The sequence below is a fragment of the Carcharodon carcharias genome, chromosome 30 (genome assembly GCF_017639515.1).
Source record: "Carcharodon carcharias isolate sCarCar2 chromosome 30, sCarCar2.pri, whole genome shotgun sequence".
Lineage (NCBI taxonomy): Eukaryota > Metazoa > Chordata > Chondrichthyes > Lamniformes > Lamnidae > Carcharodon > Carcharodon carcharias.
Genome location: NC_054496.1, coordinates 25,615,829 through 25,623,693, shown reverse-complemented (window position 1 = coordinate 25,623,693; position 7,865 = coordinate 25,615,829).

The following is a 7,865-nucleotide window of genomic DNA, read 5'->3' as shown; positions in this document are numbered from 1 at the left end:
ATTTTTTGTTTTAAATGATTCCTAGTTGCAAAACTCTTTTCTCTCCTAAACCTTCTGGTCTGCTTGTTTTTGTGTGTGTAGCTGCGACGACCATTCCCCGGTTTGAATGTGTGAATAAACAACGCTTCTGATTTAACCCGAAAGAGATTTTGCTGCGAGTCGCTTTAAAGCTGACTTCACAAACAGGGGTTTTGGGAAAACATGCCATAGCCTATTTCAAATATTAAAACACCTCTGCTTACGGGCAGATGGTGAGAAAAGTAAAGGATTTTAGTTTGCCTGTCTCCCCTTTCTAGAACACCTCCATTCTCCATTCTGACTATCTTTGCCTCTGATGGTCAGAAGGCTGCTAGTGTGAGACTTTCTTTTGTTAATGTTCTTCATGCTCCAAAGGTAGACACATTGCTAGATTCACGGGAAAACTCATCCTTTGTTGACAACAGGACTGATTTGTTTCCTCACTAACATGCTGTTATGTATTACTTAGTCTAAAGTGACAGTTCCGGCTCAATGGCCAGCAATCCCCCCTCTGCATCAGGAGGTTTTACGTTTCAGATCTGAAACCTGAGCATAAAATCTAATCTGACACTCCAGTGCAATGCTGAAGGAGTGCTGCACCGTCTGTTGTAGACTGGCAGGGTGAGAAATGGTGGCAGCTTGAGCAGACTGTAACAGACTGGCAAGGTGAGCAGTAACTGTCACTGTCCGTCACAGACTGGCTGGGTGAGCAGTGACTGTCACTGTCTGTCACAGACTGGCATGGTGAGCAGTTACTTTCACTGTGTATCACAGACTGGCAGGGTGAGCAGTGACTGTCACTGTCTGTCACAGATTGGCAGGGTGAGCAGTGACTGTCACTGTGTGTGTCACAGACTGGCATGGTGAGCAGTGACTGTCACTGCGTGTCACAGACTGGCAGGGTGAGCAGTGACTGTCACTGTGTGTCACAGACCGTCAGGGTGAGCTGTTACTGACTGGCAAAGTGAGCAGGCATCCCACCGACTGGCAGCTTGAGTAGTGAACTCTGTTAATAACTGACTGGCTAAACTGCCATTCCTTTTGTCACTGGTCAGTCTAGGCCTTGGGCAGAACCCAACCCCAGCGAGAACTGTAACATCTGTACCCAGGAGCATATTTAGCCCAGCGAGCGGCAACACCTACTACCAGGTGAGATTGGATCAGATTCTGTAAGAAGTGAAGAGAGCCAGAAACATTACCTGATGCTATTGCTGATCAACCTTGTCTTTAACAATTTTCTGATGGAGAACCTGACTTAATTAGTTTTCCTGACAGGAATCACTAAGTTTAGGATAGGAATCCAATCATATCATCATGGGATATCCAAAAACATCGAGGAGATACACTTTGATCTCCTGTCCGCTTGCATGTTTATTAATTAATCCCAAACCACCAAACTAATTAAAAGTGTACAAAGGATTTTCCACACGAACTAGTGGATCCCACCACAGGAGCTGCACTTTGTTGTGGGCATGGTCATTGAGGATTCTGAGTGCTGATTGAAAGTTTCAAGACTGAGATTTATAGATCTTGCTGGGCAAGGGTAGTAAAGTCAGGCAAAAGCAAAATACTGCAGATGCTGGAAATCTAGAACAAAGACAAAAATACCTGGAAAAACTCAGCAGGTCTGACAGCATCTGCGGAGAGGGATACAGTTAATGTTTTGAGTCTGAATGACTCCGAATGAGTTCTGATGTTGGCTGTGGCTTAGTCTTGCCTCTAACTCAGAAGGCTGCGGGTTCAAATCCCGTGTCAGGCCTGCTGAGTTTTTCCAGGTATTTTTGTTTTTGTTTAGTAAAGTCTGTCAATGATTACAGGCCTGAACTGCTGAACGGCCTCCCCCTGCTTGTATAATTTCACTTGCTTCCTATCCAAAGTTCTGCTGCCCAAATCCTAACCTGCATCAAGTCCCATTTGCCCATCAAGCTAATCTTCCCTGATTTTCATTGGCTCTTAGACTGGCAATGCCTTGATTTTAAAATTCCTACCCTTGTTTTCATATTCCTTCATGACTGCTCCCTTCCCTATTTCTGTAACCTTCTCCAGCCCTGCACACTCTCCAAGATATCTGCGCTTTGGCCTCTCGCTTATCCCTGATTTCCATCGCTCCATCGTTGGCGGCCATGCCTTCAGCTGCCTAGGTCCTAAGCTCTGGAATCTCCTCCCTAAACCCCTCCACCTCTCCACCTCTCTCTTTCTCCTCCTTGAAGACACTCCTTTAAATCTACCTCTTTGATCAAGTTTTTTGGTTCCTGTCCTACTATTTCCTTCTGTGTCTTGGCGTCAAGTTTTTATTTGATGATGCTCCTGTGAAGCATCATAGGATGTTCTACTACATTAGAGAGGCTATATAAATATGAAACGCAGTTGTTGTATGTTGGCTGCTTTCACCTTGGCATGAACGTCCCAGACAGGATCGCCTCCCAACTCGCTGCTTCTCCCTTACTGGAGGCACACTTTATGCGGCTAACTCGCTAATTGGCATCACCTTTTAAGGGAATCCCCACTCTCCCACCACCCCCCCTCTGCAGGAAGTGGTGCCACACTATAACCCAGAGAGGAGCAGAACCAGGAGAGCGGCAACTTCCATCCAGGCTCTCTGCCCAAGGGGGAAATAGGCCATGGGCCATCGCTGGGAGGGTCAGGTCAAGCAGCTTTGGCAATGGTGAGCTTGGAAGCCCGGCATGGTGTTCGCCTATTGCCTGTACCTGCTCCCTTTCCTCGAGCAATCCCACATTCTTCCAGCGTGGCACCTTGGTCCCGTATGATGCTGCCAATGGCCTGTTCCTGCCCACATTTTCCAAGCCATTTTGAACCTTGTCCTCGTCTCCATTTCTTAAGCCTGTCTCTTGACTCCAACTGGGACAACCCTCCTATAGACTGACACGTGTTGCCTCATCCTAGGCACCAGCACAGAAATTGAGGGGGGGGGGGGGGTGGTGGTGGGCAGGTGAACTTTTGAGTTAGCTGTGGCTTAGTCTTGCCTCTAACTCAGAAGGCTGTGGGTTCAAATCCCAGTGGCAGAGACTTGAGTGCCAAGGTTTAGGCTAACAGTCCAGTGCAGTACTGAGGGAGCGCTGCACTGTTGGATGTCCTGTCTCTCAGATAGGACTTTAGTTGGTGCCCCTGTCTGCTTTCCCAGGTGGAGTAAAAGATTGCCTGTCTTCTTGAAGAAAAGCACATAGTTATCTCTGGTGTTCTGGCCAAGTTTTATCCCTCAATCACCAACATAAAATAACAGATCATCTGGCCAATATCCCATTGTTGTTTGTGGCATTTTACTGTGTGCAAATTGGTTGCAGCATTTCCCACATTCAAAGCAGGTGTGCACTTATGTACCATCTACAAGATGCACTGCAGGAATTCACCAAGGCTCCTTCGACAGCACCTTCCAAAATTGCAACATCTACCACCTAGAAGGACAAGGGCGGCAGGTAGGTGGGAACACCGCCACCTGGAAGTTCCCCTCCAAGTCACACACCCCCCTGACTTGGAAATATATCACTGTTCCTTCACTGTCGCAGGGTCAAAATCCTGAAACTCCCTCCCCAACAGCACTGTGGGTGCACCTAAACCATATGGACTGTAGCAGTTCAAGTAGGTGGCTCATCACCACCTTCTCAAGGGCAGTTAGGGATGGGCAATAAAAGGTGGCCTAGCCAGCGATGCCCATAGCCTGTGAATGAATAAAAGAAAACCATTACAACATTGACTACACTTGAAAGGTCTGCATTGGAGTGTTGTGTTCGGCTGCAATAGATAGCTTTAGTTGGAGTTTGGTGACTGAGGGAGTTTAAGGTTTAAATTAAGGGTTAAATTATATCTAAAGCCTAGTCTTTCTTTAATTTGGCAAATAACTAAAAGTTGCAGTTAAGGTTGGAAGAAGGTGATTTTAGTTTAGCCTTATAACAGGGCTCATACAGGCTCTGCTTGCAGCTGCAACTAGTTAGTTAGATAACCAGCTTAATGAGGTTTTCAGAGGCCAGGTTCAGAGAGTATAATAGGTTATCTTATAGTGCTGACTTCGTCTGCACTGGAGTGCTGAGTTTGGCTGCAATAGAGAGCTTCAGTTGCAGTTTGGTGACTGAGGGAGTTCGGTGAGAAGGGAGGAGGTGCTACTTTCTTTTCCTACCTTTGCTCAAAACAAGTGCGGCGGCCTTGGTACGTAGGAACTGGTGAGTAAATTAGAAAAGTGTAATATTTTTAATGTTTCTATACTTGGATTTAACTGTGAAGTGCCAGGAATAAGGGAAATTTAAGGGCCAATATAATAAAGTAATATAAATAATCCAAAGTAGAATAAAGTTCATGCAAGGGAAGTAGAATTAAGAAATGGCAGGACAGCTCAGTCAAGTGGAATGCGTGTCCTGTAATATGTGAGAAGTCATGGATGCTACCGGTGTCCTAGCTGACCACATGTGCAGGAAGTGTTGTCAGCTGCCGAAACTTGAGCTCTGGGTTTCAGAGCTCAAGTGGTGTCTAGAGTCAATGTGGCACATCTGCGGGGCTGAAAGCCAAGTGGATAGCATGTTCAGAGGGGTGGTCACACTGCAGCTTAAAGGCCTGGAGACAGAGAGGGAATGGGTGACCAGCAGGCAATCCAGGAGAAGTACGCAGGAGTCCCTTGGGGTCCTGCTCACAAATCAGTTTTCCGTTTTGGAAGCTGGGGAGGGCATTGGTTCCTCAGAGGAGTGCAGTCAGAGCCAGGTTTGTGGCACCACGAGCAGCTCGGTTGTACAGGAGGGGAGGGAGTTGAAAGGAAGAGCTATAGTGATAGGGGATTCATTGGTTAGGGGAACAGACAGATGTTTCTGTGGCTGTAGATGTGACTCCAGGATGGTATGTTGCCTCCCTGATACCAGGGTCAAGGATATCATAGATTGGCTGCAGGACTTTCTTCTGGGAAAGAGTGATCAGCCAGTGGTTGTGGTCCACAGCGGCACCAATGACTTAGGTAGGAAGGGGGATGTGGTCCTGCAATCAGAATTTAGGGAGCTAGGTAGAAAATTAGCAAGCAGGACCTCTAATGTAGTAATCTCTGCGCCATATGCAAGTGAGTACAGAAATAGGAGGATAAGGCAGATAAGTGTGTGGCTGGAAAGATGGTGCAGGAAGAAGGTCTTTAGATTCCTGGGACACTGGGTCTGGCTCTGGGGGAGATGGAACATGTACAAGCCGGATGGGTTGCACCTGAACAGAGCTGGGACTGAGTTCCTTGCGGGGCATTCTGCTAGTGCTGTTGGTGGGTGGGGGCTTTAAACTAACTCGGGAGGGGTGTATGAACCAAGAAAAAATATTAGCAGAACACCAAGGTGCACAAGATACTGGGATGGACAGATGGCACCAGTACAGAGAATAATAAGTTAATAGGTATAGTCGGGGCAAGGGAAGAAGTAACAAAATCTAAATCAGGGTTACTATGCATGTATGTGAATGCACGGAGTGTAGGAAATGAGATTGGGGAGTTACAAGTGCAGATTGCCATGTGGAAACATGATACTGTAGTGATAACAGAGACCTGGCTGAAGGAAGGGCAGAACTGGGTGTTAAATATTCCTGGGTACAAGGTGTTCAGAAATAGGCAGGAAAGGAAGGAAAGGAGGAGGGGTGGCGCCATTGGTTAAGGAGAGCGTTACAGTGCCGGAGAAAGAGGATGTCCCAGAGAGTTCAAGGACAGAATCAATTTGGCTAGAGCTAATGAACAAAAAGGGTGCAATTACATTGCCTGGTTTAGTCTATAGGCTGCCAAATAGTGAGAGGAATATAGAAAAACAAATCTGCAGGGAAATTACAGAGATGCATGCATTATAGAGTAGTTATAATAGGGGACTTTAATTACCCGAATGTAGACTGGGATAGTGGTAGTGTAAAGGGTGGAGAGGGGCAAACGTTCCTAGATTGTGTTCAGGAGAATTTTCTACAGCAGTATGTGTCCAATCACCATCAACCAAGAAAAGACGCACTGTCGGGCCTAGTTCTTGGAAATGAGGTGGGCCAAGTAGATCAAGTGTCAGAGGGGGAGCATTTAGGAGATAGTGATCATTGTATTGTATGGCTTAGGATAACGATAGAAAAGAACAATAGACACTCCAGACTAAAAATAATTAACTGGACAAGAGCCAACTTTGATGGGGCAAGAACGGAGCCGGGCCAAGTAGACTGGAATGAAAGAATGGTGGGAAAAGCTGTAGCTGAATGATGGGCTACCTTAAAAAAAATCGAAAGGGAAAGGTAGGACAAACAAATTCAGAGCTCCCTGGATGGAAAAGGAGATTGAAATTAAGATAAAGAAGAAAAAGTGCACTTATGACAGATGTCAGGTAGAAAATACAACCGAGAACCAAGAGGAATACAGAAGGTTTAGAGGGGAGGTGAAAATGCATATTAGAGAAGTGAAGAGGGATTATTAGAAAAGACTGGCAGCCAACATAAACGGAAATACCAAAGTCTTCTTTGGCATATAAATAGTAAAAGAGTGGTAAAAGGAGGAGTAGGGCCAATTAGACTTAAAAGGGAATTTACACATGGACGAAGAGGCCATGGCTGAGGTATTAAACGAATATTTTGCATCCGTCTTTACCAAGGAGATAGATGGTTCCCAGGCCATGGTGACAGATGAGGAAATTCTGTGACTAGAAGGGTTCAAAATTGATGAGGAGGAAGTGTTGAATACACTGTCAGTACTTAAAGTTGACAAGGCACCAGGATTGGATGGGATGCATCCAAGGATATTGAAGGAAGTAAGAGTAGAAATTGTGCAGGCACATTGGCTGTAATCTTTCAGTCTTCCCTAGACTCAGGAGTGGTGCCAGAGGACTGGAGAATTGCAAACATTACGCCCTTGTTCAAAAAGTGTTGTAAGGATAAGCCCAGCAATTACAGACCAGTCAGTTTAACTTTAGTGGTGGGCAAGATTCTAGAAACAATTATTTGGGATAGAATTAGTAGTCACATGGAAAAATATGGGTTGATAAAGAATAGCCAGCAGAAAAGGTCGAAGAGAGTAATGCTATTGATGTGGTGTACATGGACTTTCAAAAGGTATTCGATACAGTGCCCCACAACAGACTTGTGAGAAGTTATTGCTCATGGAATAAAAGGGACAGTAGCAATGTGGATACAAAATTGGCTGAAAAATAGGAAGCAGAGAATAATTGTCAATGGATATTTTTCGGGCTGGAGGAAGGTTTTAGTGGAGTTCCCCAGGGGTTGGTATTGGGACCCTTGCTGTTCCTGATATATATTAATGATCTAGATCTTGGTGTGCGGGGGACAATTTCAAAGTTTGCAGATGATACAAAGCTTGGGATGATCTAGATCTTGGTGGGCAGGGGACAATTTCAAAGTTTGTGGATGATACAAAGCTTGGGAGTGTTGTGAACTGTGAAGAGGATGGTGCGAAACTTCAAAAGGACATAGACAAGTTGGTGAAGTGGGCAGATAGGTGGCAGATGAAGTTCAATGCGGAGAAGTGTGCGGCGATACATTTTGGTAGGAAGAATATAGAGAGACAATATAAAATAAGGGGTGAAATTTTGAAGGGGGTGCAGGAGCAGAAAGACTTGGGTGTATCTGTGCATAGATCATTGAAGGTGACAGGACAGTTGGAGAGAACAGTTAATAAAGCACACAGTTTCCTGGGCTTTATTAATAGGAGCAGAGAACACAAGAGCAGGGAGGTTATGCTGAATTTATATAAGAGGCTGATTAGACCTCAGCTGGAATATTGTGTACTGCTCTGGGCACCATATTATAGGAAGGATGTGAACACATTGGAGAGAGTTCAGAAGAGGTTTACAATAATGGTTCCAGGGATGAGAAACTTCAGCTATGAGGATAGATTGGAG